Genomic DNA, 15,779 nt, shown 5'->3' on the forward strand with positions numbered 1-15,779 from the left:
CAGAAGTTCGTGGAAGAAAAGACAACGCAGGAACTATGTGTGTGAGCATACTTATAATAATCGGGCACCTCGGCCCCCCTTGTCATGGGGGGCTGAGGCAGGCCCCCCGCGCCCACATCACAGCACTGGGGGTGAGGATGCTGCCCAAGCTCCCGCTGAATGTCATGGTGGGCATGCAGCTGGCGCAAGGGAATCAGGAACAAAATAGAAACAGGGAGACAAAGACAGAGAGGGAAAGAGTGCAGAGGCCCAGAGCAGAACTTGAAACTGGGTCGTGCTGCATGAGCGGGGGGTTGTAATGAAATGAACTGAGGCCTTCTCTAACCTCATAGAAGAGAGAACTCAGAGCATGATGCCTTGTTCCTCCTCTCCTGCCTGGGTGGCCATGCTCCTTCCTGGAGTCACCACTGCGATGTCTCACCTACTTATGTGCCTCCCTGCCCCGCTGGGACTCTTAAATCAGAAGGGCTCGGCCTGCTTCCTAGACAGGAAGCCGTAATGACTTGTGTTGGCCAAGGCTGACATGCGATGAGCTGAAGGACCTCAAGCAGTGTATCTCAACAGAAAATTAAGTAAGATGAAGGATCCCCCCACACCCATCATGATTTTCAGAGGTGACTTTAAAAAACAACGTAGGACTCAGTGTCTCTTCAGCACTGTGCTGTGGTTTAAGGCATGTCTACACCCAGCAATGGAGTATTGAGGCAAAGTGCCCTGAGCTACCTATTTCCAGAGCCGGATGCAATATAATCGCTAATTGGCCTGGTTTCAAAAAAGGGATTATTAGCTTGTGTGCAGCCCCACATAAAGCCATCTATGTTGCAGCTGGGACATGAGCCAGCACCTTCTTGCATCCCCACATTGTGCCGTGGAGGCACACCATTCTCTTGAGAGGCTGCCAGGGGTCTGTGCCCAGCTCTGTGGGGTGGACATGCCCATAGGCTGCTGCCTGATGATCCACTGTGAAATAACATTTAAAAATAAGACTTCAGCTCATATCTGTGCTTTTGGAAGCAAAACTCTGTTTCACTTCACTAAATTCCAGGCAGACCGGCCCGTATTATTTTTGGTACGGATGTTGTACTGACCTCTAAATTATTTGAATTGCTGGTAGGATTTTTGTGCCTGTTTTGCAACCCAGAACCCCTGGGCTGTAAAACAGAAGCTGTGATTCCAACGGACAACATTTTCCTCAGTGTTTGGAGTGCTCTTTTCAGTGGCAGTGAACTGTGAAGAAGCCACAGGCCAGATTAGCAGTGAGCCCTCTGCATTGTTTTCTGCATTGTCTTATGTGGTATTTTAAGCAACTGATGTGTAGATGACAATTACCCATGTTGCTGGCATGCATCTATGTGCTACTGCTGATTCTTCCCATTTTACTGCTATTACTTCATATTTGCCTTAAAGTATGAAGGAATAACAGGCACAGTAGGGGTTTTTAATATTGTTTGAGCCCCAATCTCCATCAGCCTGTCTCCTTCTCAAGTTTTGCTGGGCTTTTACTTCTGCCATTCCCAGCACTGCACTCTGCAGAAATGGAGGTGATGCAAAGAGCTGGCTGCACATTTAAATGACAGCAACAGTGCGGGCACTCAGTGCAAAGTGCTTGATCATAATTAACCCACCAACTTAGCAGGGAGGGAAGGGGACTTTTGGGAAGGGGAAAGAAAGGACTGCTGAGTTTATCTTCAACGAAGCTGTTCCCTGAAATAATAGGATGCCTCTTCTATCTTCTGCATGCAGTAAATGTTGCTACATGTCACCAGTTATGTCGAAATTGTTCTTGAAATCTTTTAGAAAAGGCACCTACTCATATTCATATATCTTTTCAAATGATTTTGCCTGGCCACTAACATCTTTCTGGAGTTCCTTGAGTAACTTATTCTTGCTTTGTAATAAATATGACCTCACTTACAAGTTACTGCAGAAATACTACACACTTGCAACAGGTGACAGAAAAGTGTAGAGGACAATCATGTTATGCTGAAATGAGTGAATTGCCGAGGTTCTAGAACGATACAATATCTACAAGAATAAAATTAAATAACTGTTGAATTCTTACAGCCAAAAAATGAGTGAGAAGGGATTTTGGCAGCCTTGAAATACACAGTGGTCAGAGGAAAAAGGACTTCATTTCATTTTATCAGAAAATATTTTTTATTGACAGCTATCTCCTCAAACACCTTGCTATACTGAAAGCAAAACAAGAGATCAAGCAAAAGTAGGTTTTAACTTAAGCTAAAATGTTTGCATGTTGCATTTTACGTCATGTTCTCATTATACCCAGTTCACTAAGTATAATTATACCACTTAAGGAATCATATGAAAAATGACAGGCAAGCTGCAAACACTCTGATATCAAGTGCGGGCTCATGTCCACATGCTCATACTCGTGCTCTCCCACGCTTTTTCCTCCTTTAATTATGTTATTTTTCTAGTAAGTAGCAGATTACCTGACATGTATGTCAATTACTCATCCTTTTCCCATTGCAAATCATACCATCTGTTCAAGATTTCTTTGGATTCAATGTGAGTTTTCAACTGACTTCATAATTCACTGGGTCAGACCCTCAAATATTCAAACAAAATGGTACTATCATACTGTAGTTTAAATTAATGTGAACCTTTCTGCAGGAACAATAGTCTGATCCAGCTAGATCTAAGAATCGGATCCAACTAAATCATATGTTTAAGATGGAGACGTAAACTCTTGTTAACTCTGAATGTATTGTTTGACTGTCTTTAATTCTCACTGAAGTAACCATTTCTGTCATTATATCTTTATAGAGACAACAAAACATATTTCTTGCAGACCACTTACCATCTGTGAATCACAACGTACTGCACAAAGGTGAGTAATCTCTGGACACTGCTGTGTAAGAAAGGTGATGTCTTGTTTTGCTCATGGTCATCCACTCTTCCCAGAAAAGCATTCAGATGTTTTGATTCCCAGATTATTTCCTATATCGCTATCATGTTGTAAATAGCTACATTAAACCCCGATTACTTCAAGGAAACTAAAGCAAACAGACACATGGTTTGATTCTCAAAAGTACTGATAACTAACTCTAAATATTATTTCATATAATGAAATTAATATTCCTAATATTAAATAATTATAATTAACAAAAGCATGGTATATGAGTGTGCTCAGTCCCTTTAAGGATGCCAGTAACTGTGCAACTTGCTCAATTCTGCTAAAATAATCCTAACCATTTCTGTTTATCGGTCTGATTTCTGTAATATTTGACTATAACATAAATATCAAAATTTATAGTGGCCTTCTTGGTCTTGAAAATATAACATGCAATAAAGTCAACATTAAAAAATCAACCTCCCCAAAATTTTTGAACAGATTAAATAAAATATTTGGGAATACTTCCTCTTGGGTAAGATTCTAAAAATGTATCACAAACACCAGAAATTACTGATGCTAATAACCCTGCCACTGTTCCAGCTGACTAAAAATAGAGGTCTGTGACAGGCTAAGAATAAAAATATTCAGTCAGAAGTTTGTAACTGTTAGTCAGATTTTGATCCCTTAAATCTAGCCTCTGTGCAATAAATGAATAATATAAAAGCAAACCCAAAAATAAACTTTTGGAGAGCTATGAGTATATATTATAGACAGCTTCAGTAGATGTCTATTTCTGCTTCGGTAAATTTATTATACTAAATACCTAACACAGTAATTGCATTTTTGCAGGCATGTAAAGTCCATTACTCATTATATTGCACGTACTTTTGACCTACGTATGCCATTCCAGAAAAGAAAGTTTTCCTTACTTTTGGAGGAAAAATATAACTCTAGTTTACCCTCCCAGCATTGTCATTTCCTTCTATTAGTGATCACTGTATTCACTGATTCACTTCTACATATTTTTGAGATAACTTCAAAATCTGAATTTCTACAGCCACATACATGAACAGAAGTTGTTGTTTATCTGTGATAAAGACCAGCTTCTGGGGAGTTCGGTAGGATGTGGAGCATCTCTGGGGTGCACTTGGCTCCTCATGATTCTTTGTGGGAAAGAAGCTCTGTGCTGGTTTCAGATATGGATCTTAAAATGCTCTCCATCCTCCTTCACTTTCCTGAACACTAAATATTTAGGAGTGTCAGGGAAGATTTTAAGGGAAAATCTGGGCCTACATGCTGTTTTAGCTCTCAGACTGTAGGGTTTCTGAATAAAGATATTCAAAGGAGTCAGAAAAACATCACCTAGATCAAGTGCCATTTGCACATTTATCTGTTCCCTGCTTTTTAGGGGTCTGGGTCACTGGTGGTGAACACTTGGGCTCTCTTCCTGGGTCATATTAGACCTTATTGCAATAGTATAAAAGTTGTCTTCTTTTGTATGAATGATTTGAGCCTGTTGCCATAGCTGACTGGGAAGAGTTTGTAGGTGCTGTATACAATTTTCTAGCAAGCACAAATCCAAGGACCTTGTGAGCAACATCTCAGTGACATGGCTGTCCAGGACCGCTTAGGCTGTACCCAAGACCCCAGCTGCTATCCTTCTAGCAGACCTATTAAGGAGTTTCTATGCTACTCAATTGTCAGAGCACCACATTCACAATGGATGTAGAAAGAATTTCCTGAGAAAGGTAGGTGATGGCATCTCTGACCAATGTCCTTTTTGGCCTTTACAGAGGAGGAACATTAGAAGTGGTGACAGCAAGGAGAAAGAATCACAATGACATTATGCCTTGGGGCTGCGAGCATGTCCCTGGTATAGAAAATATATATATATATTTCAGACAATGTAGTCTGTTTGCAGATTTTCTTACCACTGAGTTGTTCACAATTCTTTTTTCATTACGCACGTCCCTCTGTCTTCTTCTGTCAGATGTTCACTTTTTGGCAGCTGGGGCTGACTCCAGCCTGAGATAGTGTGTCTACTTCAGCATTTTAACACAGACCATGTGTGTACTTTTGAAACAGATTTTCTAGTATCCCCTTACCCTACACTTTGGTTTACATGGAGGAACAGTCTCAGAGTGCATGAATAGGACCCCCTCAGTTGATATCAAACTCCAAGATGCCATCCAGAAATGTACCTTACTCTACTCCAACCATCAACCTTCTCAGGGCCACACTAGAGCTCTTCTACTACGAAAACCCATCAGCAGTGTTCCCGGCTCCAAGCATCTCACGCTGCAGACCTGCTCCTCCTGGGCCACGCTACCTCCTAGCATAGATATATTCTATCTTTCTTCACCCTGTTCTCAGTATATTTGTATTTCTTGGCACTTTATCTAAGTCCCTACTAATCATGCCAGACTGGGTATGCTCAGTAAGAACACCGGGGCAAACTCTACTGTTCAATGTCCCACAGAATCACAGAATCACACAGAATCACAGAATCACAGAATCATCTAGGTTGGAAGAGACCTCCAAGATCACCTAGTCCAACCTCTGACCTAACACTAACAAGTCCTTCACTAAACCATATCACTAAGCTCAACATCTAAGCGTCCTTTAAAGACATCCAGGGATGGTGACTCAAACACTTCCCTGGGCAGTCCATTCCAATCCCTAACAACCCTTTCAGTAAAGAAGTTTTTCTTAATATCCAACCTAAACCTCCCCTGGTGCAACTTTAGCCCATTCCCCCCCATCCTGTCACCAGGCACGTGGGAGAACAGACCAACCCCCACCTCGCTACAGCCTCCTTTAAGGTACCTATAGAGAGCAATAAGGTCACTCCTGAGCCTCCTCTTCTGCAGGCTGAACAATCCCAGCTCCCTCAGCCGCTCCTCGTAAGACTTGTTCTCCAGACCCCTCACCGGCTTCGTTGCCCTTCTCTGGACTCTCTCGAGCACCTCCTTCTTGTAGCGAGGGGCCCAAAACTGAACACAGTACTCGAGGTGCGGCCTCACCAGAGCCGAGTACAGGGGGACAATCACTTCCCTAGACCTGCTGGCCACACTGCTTCTTATACAAGCCAGGATGCTGTTGGCCTTCTTGGCCACCTGAGCACACTGCTGGCTCATATTCAGCCGACTATCAACCAATACTCCCAGGTCCTTCTCTGCCAGACAGCTTTCCAACCGCTCATCTCCCAGTCTGTAGCTCTGCTTGGGGTTGTTGCACCCCAGGTGCAGGACCCGGCACTTGGCCTTGTTGAACTTCATACAGTTGGCCTCAGCCCATTGGTCCAGCCTATCCAGATCCTCCTGCAGAGCCTTCCTTCCCTCGAGCAGATCGACACATGCACCTAACTTGGTGTCATCTGCAAACTTACTGAGGGTGCACTCAATCCCCTCATCCAGATCATCGATAAAGATATTAAAGAGGACTGACCCCAGTCCTGAGCCCTGGGGGATGCCACTAGTGACCGGCCTCCAACTGGATTTGACTCCATTCACCACAACTCTTTGGGCCCGGCTACCCAGCCAGTTTTTAACCCAACGAAGCGTACGCCAGTCCAAGCCACGAGTAGCCAGTTTGTTGAGGAGAATGTTGTGGGAAACGGTGTCAAAAGCCTTACTGAAATCAAGGTAGACCACATCCACAGCCTTTCCCTCATCCACTAAGCATGTCACTTTGTCATAGAAGGAGATCAGGTTTGTCAAGCAGGACCTGCCTTTCCTAAACCCATGCTGACTGGGCCTGATCGCATGGTTGCCCTGTAAGTGCCGCATGATGACACTCAAGATAATCTACTCCATGAGCTTCCCTGGCAAGGAAAGTCAGTGTCCCTGTGTCCCACCACAATGCTTCTGGTCCTGCTGGAGGGAAAGCTCATTTCCCCGGGGAGAGGAGCAGGGAAGGATGTACTGAGGTGCATGGGGGGAAAGATGTGCAGATGCTACCACAGGTGTGCAGGACACCACAAAAGCAGAAGGAAAATACAGACCTCTGCACAGCCCCCCCCAGACTGTACCTCTGGGGAAGCCAGTGGCCACCAGGCAGAGTCACAGCTGGCAGTAACACAAATTACTCTGAGACCACTTGTCCATTGCTGGGGCTGCTGGGGATATGACACAACTCATCTAGATATGACACGACTCATCTAGAAAATACATACTGCGTTCATTTTCTCTTCTGTTCTGCTAACTGCTGCACAATCAATAGATCAACTGCCTCATTACTGCTTGCTAGACGTGCCAAAGCTTTGCTTTTCCCCGTGTTGGATCATGCTCCTCTGGATTTTGTTCCCTACTTTTTTTGCAAACTGCAACTACTTGTTTTCTAGGGCACATTTTTTCATGCCACCATAATTCACAAATCTCACAGTCTGGTGAGGTTCAGGCTCTCTGTGACACAATTCAAAGCTAACTGCCTCATTCTTAGTTGTATTCTTCTCTACTGCTAGAGAGGTGTAGATTTTTTAGGAAGAAATTGCCTTTTTTTTTTCCCCTAAATCAGTGAGACCTCTTTAAAAACCTGGGGTTAGACATTCCAGCATGAATTATTGTGCAACAATCAAGGAAGGGTGGAGATATAAATATCATAAAGTACAAATTCATCACTGAATCTGGAGCACATCCACAAATTTAAAAGCCGACGGGACACTCAGAGTAGAGATAAACACAGATGGACAACAACATTGCCAGAGAGAGGGATTAGACAGGACCCTCGAGTGACGTTAGGGAATGGTCAGATCAAGGCAATGGATTTTACTCCCACAAACTTCCTCGTTTCCCACCTCTTCCAGTAAGACGAGGCAAGAAATTTCTTACCCCCCACTAAGCATTCTTGCAGCAAAGACCATTTAAGGGTGCAGTCAGTATGTCCTGCCTGGGTTTGTGCTTCTGACATCTCCATCTTTAGAAAACTGACCACTCCGTGACCTTCCTGTGCTCTTCCCACTTGCTGTGTTGTCAGTCAGCTATGGGCAATGCCAAAATTTCCTTTGTGAACTCTGTCCTAATTCCCTTGACTATCCTGGTTTGCTGTGTGTCCTCTTCTAAAACAATTCAGCTCCTTGAACCACACGTGCATAAGCTTGCTTCTTGGAATAAATGTTTCACTGCATACAAACACAACACATGGAAAAACGATATTCTTCTCCTAGAGAAAAGGTTGTTTGGTGGCAACTCTACCTGGATAGCACCCTCCAACAACAACAACAAAGACACATCACATTGCTCCCTCTTCTTCCTTGCTTCTCCCTGGGGACTTTGAATTCACTGTGTGCTTCCAAATGTAGAAGGTAAGCTCTAATTTATGAGACAGCCCGTTCCCTCCACATTTCTCTTCCTTGCTTTCAATATCCATCCAGTCAGACAACTACTACCAGCATCTCTATCACAAGTGTTCACTGCCCTATCAACAGGGAGTGATGCCTCCATCTAACAGTCAACACCTTACACCAGCAAGGCACTAGCTGATGTTCTGTAAGGTAAGCTTTGAACTGGTATAAGCAACTCTCACTCCCATTTCTGTATGTAGCATTCACTCACAATGAATGTAGTAGCCTAAAAAGTATCCTGTACAAGTCAGAAAAATTTTCAGCATACAGTTTTTGACTTTGCAATGCACATCCCTATATTTAGACACAAGGAACAATGGCTCAAAAGTTACAAAAACTAATGTAATTTTGAAAGTGAAACCCTTAGGATGATTTTTAAAGTTTTGCTTGCATTATCTTGGAAAAGCAGCAATCCTCGTCCAAGAAGATCAGCCATAAGCAAGTGGTGACCTTAACACAGCAGTCAACTCAGATGCTTTGGATAGTCACGCCTAAAAGTCATTTGGTATCCTGAGCCAAGTCAGCCTTATTGCTGGAGTCCCCACCATTAGCTACTATTTCTTCTTCAGAGTTTTTCACTTTCTGGGTATTTTTTAATATACTTTAGTTGAGGATGCAAACAAATGCTGCAGCTGCTGGTTCCCATTCACTTCAGGGATCACAAGCAACCGATGCACGTTGCCCTGGCATGCTGAGATTGTCCTGGTGGCTGCCTCCCGAAGGCCTGATTCCCATTTAAAGTAGGGTCTGATTCCCTTTTATGGTCCTATAAAGCAGCAATGGAACAGAGCCTCTGCAGGAAGAAATGGGTGTTAAACAAACAGAAAACACCTATTTGTCAGGTAGCTAACCCAAGACATTATCGTCATTTATAAAAACGTGTTATTTTTCTCCAGTCATCCAGGAATGTTGTTAATAGCTCCTCACCGTGGTGCCAAGAGACACTTTTTGAAGGGATTTAATGCCCAATTCATTGCAAATCTGATCGTTGTTTTTGCCTGTTCCCCAGCCAGCAACTATGAACAAAACAGACTTTGAAGGCTGCAGCATTATTAATCTGAGATTTACTACAGTAAGAGAGAGAGAAGGAAATAAATCCCTTCTCCAGCACTGCTAGCTCAGTGTAATGGCCCAAGAATGGCAAGCTAAACATTACTCCAAAATTATCAGGCTTCATTTCTCATGACAGATAGCAAGCAGCAGATTGCATTTTATCTTTTTAAGCTGAGTTGACTGCAAGCAAGGAATGCACAGCATGCCATGGCCCTCCGCTCCATCTGCAGAGCCTCTTCCAGCAGCAGCTCTGTATCATGATGCAATATTTAGCACTTTGTTCTTCTAGTGCTCAGGACAAAGATATATTCGGAGCAAGCCAGTCCCCTGGAAATAAAATAAAAATTAGGAAACAACCTGAAGAAGTTTCCTTTTGCAAGCCTACAAAGCATATGCCTTTTGTTGATTCTGGAGGAGAATGCAGGGCTTGGTTAGGGAAAACGCTTCAAAAATATATCATCAACGTATCTCTTGAACTCAGCTTTGATCAGCTTCTTTTACTGTCCAGCAAAGCAATTGGTAACCACTAAAATATGCGGAATGATGTCATGTGGTACTGCGAGGATCAGCCCCGAGTACAGGATGGTCAGATGCCTTTAGAGTGAAGACACTCCTCTCTGTCAAAGGCATATCAGAGGAATGACAGGCCCACACTTTACGGGTGCCTAAAGGCTTTGCAAGTGGTCAAAGTCACCAGGGATAAAAGGGCATCTTAATTTCTGGTGAATAACTCTCCTTTATCATCATGTTCAGGGTTGCATGATGATAAATTGTCTTCTTTTTTTTTTTTCCCAGTTTTATTTATTTCTCTCCTGATAGAAAAGTTGCCTAAACAACAACAACAACAAAAAAAACACGAACAAAAAAATCACTTCTATATTTTTGCATTATTCTTGCCAGTCTGATGCTTCAGATCCTAGAAAAAGAAAACAAGTAGCAAACTGAGTTTAACACTGAAATATGGGGGAAGGTTGTGGTAGGGGGAGCATCCACGCACAGATTATAATTGGATCAGTTTGAAAACCGAGGATTGGAAAAGAGTTCAGTTAGCATGAAAATTAATTGAGTTGCTCAAAGGCTTGAAAAATAAGATTTATCTTTTAAAAATATTTATGTTAATTGTTAGTCTCCGTAGAAGTTGCAGCATATTTATCAGGAAATTTCAAATGAGTTCAAATATTCAAAAAGCATAGAAATTCATGTCTAGGGGAAACAAATAACAATGCATTATTATATTAACAGCTCATAAACTATCACATTAGGAAAACAAACAAACAAAAATAAGCAACCTTCATTCAGGTCTCTTTTATTTTCATATTATTCCTTACTGGGTTTTTCCCTACATCATAAACTTAGGCTAGGTACGTTGGAAATCACTAAGTGCAAATGACAGTGCAGCAAAACCATCCATCGTGGGCAGCACTGGAGGGCCTGTCCTAGGCGTGCAGCATCAACACCTTGAAGGTGCATCAGTCCCGGACTGATCCCCCCAGACTCAGTACATAAGGAAGGTGTCACCGGAGTCATTGCTCTCCATGGCTGTACTTCAGGTGGGTGGCAGCATGCACTCATTACACACTTGGGTTTAGGTGCCCACTTCTTTGTCCAAGGCACCTGCCACACCACCCAGATGTCTCTTAGGATGCTGCAAGAAAAACAGCAGCCTGTTATGGAAAGGAGCAAACTGCTCTTGTAGCCCATTGGTTTGGAAGTTGTGGTGGCTTAATCTCTTCTTCATATCTTACCTGACCAGCAAGACAGAGGCGTCTCTCGTTGCATTGTTTCTAAAGAAGGGGATAATTGAGTTCATGTAGCATCCAAATACAGCTTTACTGTTATTTCTCAGCAGAACTCAGGATGAAGCTCCTATCAGTTGGTAAGGCTGTCATCGTGCCCATCAAAATATGCAAACATCCACATGCCTCAAAGGGAGACTACAGGGGCAGGGCTGCAGTGCGCAAGGTCTGTGTTGGAAAATTTGCTCATTGTCCCACACTTCTAAGTTTCTTTGATGCTTCTCAAGGGCTAAGTGCCATTTCTGCAAGCAAAGCCTATGTATTTCGTCTTCTTTATTCATGCATTTTTGGAAAATATTATGCAGAAATTATTCACCTACTTCACATAACAATCTCTTTGTGTTGCAGAAGGAGTTTAATGAAATAAAAGAGAATTATGGGGTAGAAGAATGGCACTGCAGTCTCCACTCTATCAGTAATGTGCTGTTATTGCAAGAACGTTTGGGGTTATATTTTTTCTGCGCTGGACTAATAGGTTGTGTTTTAATCTTTTGCAAGTCCAGTTGTTTAGATACCATTTGGAAAGCTGCGGAGAAAATGTTCTTTTCATAAAAACAGTCCAATTCTTCTGTAAATATCTGCTGTCATATTTATCCTTTTGGAATTAAATTTTTTTTTTTTTTTTACTTATTATTATTAAACTTGCTACCAGAGGAAGCAATAGTTGCAAGAACTGTTTAAATAGGTACCATTTGTAAATATAAACAGTTTCAGATTTTTATTTTTTTTTGCCTGAAAGCTTAAGTGGTTTCATAATTTCTGGTATTGTTTTGCGAGTGTCGTTATACAGAAATAGACTAATGCATGCTGAACCTACATGTAAGCAGTGGAGAAGGGGGAGGAGTGGAGTTGTTTTTAAAAAGACCTGGAGATCCAAATGGGAGGCTGTGAACACAAATGAATTACACGTATGTGAGCTGCAAAAGGGAGTCTTTCTCCACATTTGGAAAGGATAAGAAATATCAGGCTGTGTTGTGATCTCACCATTCAGAGCTGTAAATCCAGGAAGAAAAAACCATCAGCAGACCATAGTTTGAATCAGGATATGAGCCTTCAGTGAATATGACAAGGTAGATATCTTCACTGCAGGTTAGTGGTGTTCATCAGACACCGTGACAGAGATGCCTTTGAATTTTTACTGCTACTTAATGTCTACTTACAGGGAACATAAAGATAAATCACTTAAGGATAAATCACTCACAAAGGAAAAAAAAAAGTGAAGAAAGAATCAGAAACAAAGGGCAAATGAGAGAAAACTCGTTTGCTAAGTGATGGACTGGGCTCTACCCTCGTGCATACCATCCTGCTCCTTACCACTTCATTCAGAGCAAGCCTCTGCGCTGCATCCCTCCCCTGCTACTGCAGCCACAGCCCTCTCTCCCTCTTGACTTGAAGCAAAGGAGAGACAGTTGAAATAACCTGTGTCTCCAAAGACGGGTGGACACAGCAGCAGCAGGCCCAGCCTGCTGTTCACCCGGGCACCCAGAGAGATCTGGTTTTCCAGAGAAAGGTTTTTTTGAATGGCTCACACATCCCAGAGCGATAGCATCTAAATTATCCCTTCAAACTACATGGAAGAAATAAGCAGAAACAAGAAGACCCTGCTGAGGTCCCAACAAATTTGTGAAGCTTTCCTCCAATACTGTTTTGGGGTATCTCTGCTCTCAGCAAATGTCCCAGCAACCCGGTGTGAACATGCAGGTAAGTAACACCCTGCTTTTCACTTTTTTTCTCAGGCAAATTGTCAAGAGGCACCCATCATAGCCACTGTTTTGGAAAAGTGTCTGTGATGGTGTAACCATGTCACAAGACTGGTCTCCAGGGAATTTCCAGCTTGTCTGAAAGATATTTCTTTGTGTGGGCTTCGCTGTCTTGCCTGGCATCATCTTCCCCCTCCATCAAGTCCTTAAATGACGATTGCTGTTTGAAGAATGACTTCAGCCTCATGGGATCAGATGCTGTGGGTAGTCACACAATACGATGCAAAGTCTCTGAGGTAAATGATAGCACAGCGAGCAGGGAAATGGGAAATCAGACCCATGTGGCTTTCATGATTTTTTTTGGTTTTGCTGCCTTGTAAAAAAAAAAAAAAAAAAAAAGGCGCTCCCAGAATTCACAAAGGGAACTGAAATGGTATCGTACTGCTCTTCATTCATGAGCCCAGATTTCACATAACATTGATTTACTCCACACTTTTTTTTTTTTTTTTTTTTTTTGGTGGCACACAGAATAGTAACTACCAATAAAACTCCTGAGTTCACTGTTTCATCACTTCAGACGCAGTGCTGGAGCTGGCCACCGACTGTTCAGCTCTGTTGTTCCCAAGCTGCATTTGATAACATTTCATGGGCAGGAGCTCTGGATGTTCATTTGTCTCCAGGTTCCAACTTGCATATTTTATTATAATCCGGTTATCTGAACAGAGCTGTTTCGTCTCTCCCTGTTATGTAGTCACAAATCTGCTTCCTCCAAGCTGCTAAGTTACAGCAAACTCCTGATACAGCCTGCAGTTCCTTTGAGCTCTGAGTGCCAAATGCTGTGGTTCAAAAAGATTAAAACCAGAGATGAAACCTGATTGTTGTTCCATGCATCTGCTTTAAATTGGTTATTCTGTTTATTTTAGGGAATTCAGCTGGTGCAATGAAAAAGCAAGCATCCATTCTGCAGAGGAAATCTTGCTACACTGGGCTTTACATTCAGCTTTTATTTACCCTTCTTTTTTGGAGCATCACTGAAATCTTGTCTTCACTGCAAAATTAACAGGGTTAACAATTAGCACATGTTATTAAATTAAATGCTACCTCTACATTAAATCAGTGGTGTTCTAGCAGTGGTCATCTGGGCCAGGATACCACTCATTTCAGTATCACTCATCAGCAGCCCCTTCGTGCCTTCCAACAGCTTTTCCTGTGAGCCCAGCACAAGTAGATATGTTCTCCCACACTGTACTAGGCAAGAATTAATAGCAAGATTCAGCTTTTCCAGACTTTAGACTGAGAGGGTAAGCCCCAGAGGTGCCAGGGGCCATGCTCTGAATGGGAGGGGACAACTCATGGCTTGGCCTAAGGTGGCACTCAGGATGGTTGAGATGGAGAGGAGAGACTCAAGGGTGGGCAACATAGTTAATGCTGTCAGGGACCCCAGGAGAGATCTTCCACCTATGTCAGCCGCATTTCCTTATTCAGGCAACCCTTCCACAAATCAGGAAAATGGGATAAATAGTCCTATCAAGAACCAAAATAAAGCTTTGTATCATTTAATCTCACTTGAATGGTCTGCAAATCTTGACCAGCCTTCAGCAGAAGGATTAATCCCACCCCCATCACTTGTTCTTGTGGGAGCTGAGATATTAGCTTACCACAACTGCTTTTGGGCTGGGATCCTTGGACCACATTGACAGTTCACAACTGGTCTAGTGGGAGGGAGGGAGGGAGGCTGGAACTGGATGGTCTTTAAGGTCCCTTCCAGCCTGAGCCTTTCTGTGATTCTATGATTCTATGTATAAGCTATATATAAACCAATTTACAAATACTTTAAGAAAAAAGCAGTGTACACCTTTGCATTAAAAAGTCCTAGGACAAAGATATTGGCTGTTTGTGTTTACAAGCTGTGCAACAAGTTTCAGCAAGTGAAACACTGGCTTTTATTTTTAAAGCAAATGGACAATGCAAGCTTGTGGCAATCTGCAGTAGTCTGCTTGAACCTGCGTAATGTATGTGGATTTGACATCCAATTACATCCTGGGGCATTCTGGCAATGGAAATAACGTTTCTGGTGCCAGGCCAGGTTAAATGCATCTGGCATAATAGACCCTGCAGATGCTCAGTTGGACAGATGCAGAAAACTTGATGTTATCCTATTTTCGGATGCCAAAGAGAGCTTATTCTGTTCTTACAAAGCGAGGACATAAGAGACATGATGAGGAAGTGGTTTACCGCAACAAAGGCATTCATGGCTTGTAACGCCCTCCCAATTACAAGGAGCAGACAATTGTTCATCATAAATGTTAGAGAGAGAAAGCTAAAAGAGGAGAATAAGCAGCTTGCCATGAACAGGAATAAAAAGGCTGTATGTGAAGACGCGCACTCGCATAGGCTGATGCACATCTGGCACAACTCTGCTGTAATCATGGAGTTAGCCCATGCTTGCCCCCATGCACACAACAGCTGCACCCGACCCCAAATGTCTCCCCCTGTAATTGTGGCAAGTACTGCCTCACCCAAACCACTCTTTTGTTCTCCCCAAACACTGGGCTTCCTGGCTTTCCAAACTAATCTCTGCTTAAAAGTCGCAACGATGAAGATTATACCCTTCCCTCTCACTTCTGCCACGCAGTTTATTTGCCTGTGGACTTCCTAAGAGGGAAAGATCAGCAAAGATGCAACTTCCAGCTACACTGAGGAGTCTTCTTCTCCTGCTTGCATCCTGCTGAAGGCCATGTTTGCCACAGGACTGAGTGATCACTTTCCCTGATTTTGTCCTGCTGTTACTTTCAACATTAAACCAGACGACACAACTGTGAATCAGGCTCCTTAACCTGGGCTTTCTACAAGGCAGGGTGGAGGGACATGAGGATGGATTAAGCATAAAGAAGGCCCAAAACCACAGTGTTTTCAAACTCCTTCAGCCAAAGGAGTACCACTGGGGAAACAAACAAACAAAGCAACAGCAACGACGACAAAAAAGAAACCCTGTGGTTTTAGTGAGCATTTATGGGCCTCTTTGTGAAAGT

The 15,779-nt window shown here is 42.8% G+C and overlaps 4 long non-coding RNA genes across 4 annotated transcripts in view; 2 read left to right on the top strand and 2 right to left on the bottom strand.

Moving 5' to 3' along the window:
- Positions 1 to 8,041: 8,041 nt before the first annotated feature.
- On the top strand, positions 8,042 to 10,728 carry LOC118255815 (uncharacterized). The gene is made up of 3 exons (XR_004781037.1): positions 8,042 to 8,159; positions 8,283 to 8,348; positions 10,608 to 10,728. It is a non-coding gene; the product is annotated as an uncharacterized LOC118255815 (long non-coding RNA).
- LOC126913149 (uncharacterized) lies at positions 10,542 to 11,572 on the bottom strand. Its single transcript, XR_007707735.1, has 2 exons — positions 10,997 to 11,572; positions 10,542 to 10,896 (listed from the first exon to the last, which is right to left on the bottom strand). It is a non-coding gene; the product is annotated as an uncharacterized LOC126913149 (long non-coding RNA).
- Positions 11,573 to 11,579: 7 nt separating this feature from the next.
- Positions 11,580 to 13,313, top strand: LOC126913148 (uncharacterized). The gene is made up of 2 exons (XR_007707734.1): positions 11,580 to 12,117; positions 12,210 to 13,313. It is a non-coding gene; the product is annotated as an uncharacterized LOC126913148 (long non-coding RNA).
- Positions 12,113 to 15,779, bottom strand: part of LOC118255808 (uncharacterized) — a 42,588-nt gene continuing 38,921 nt past the window's right edge. Inside the window, exon 3 of the long non-coding RNA XR_004781035.2 lies at positions 12,113 to 13,795. This is a non-coding gene — a long non-coding RNA (uncharacterized LOC118255808). The remainder of the gene's footprint in view (positions 13,796 to 15,779) is intronic.

This window comes from Cygnus atratus, chromosome 1 (genome assembly GCF_013377495.2).
Source record: "Cygnus atratus isolate AKBS03 ecotype Queensland, Australia chromosome 1, CAtr_DNAZoo_HiC_assembly, whole genome shotgun sequence".
NCBI classification, from domain to species: Eukaryota; Metazoa; Chordata; class Aves; order Anseriformes; family Anatidae; genus Cygnus; species Cygnus atratus.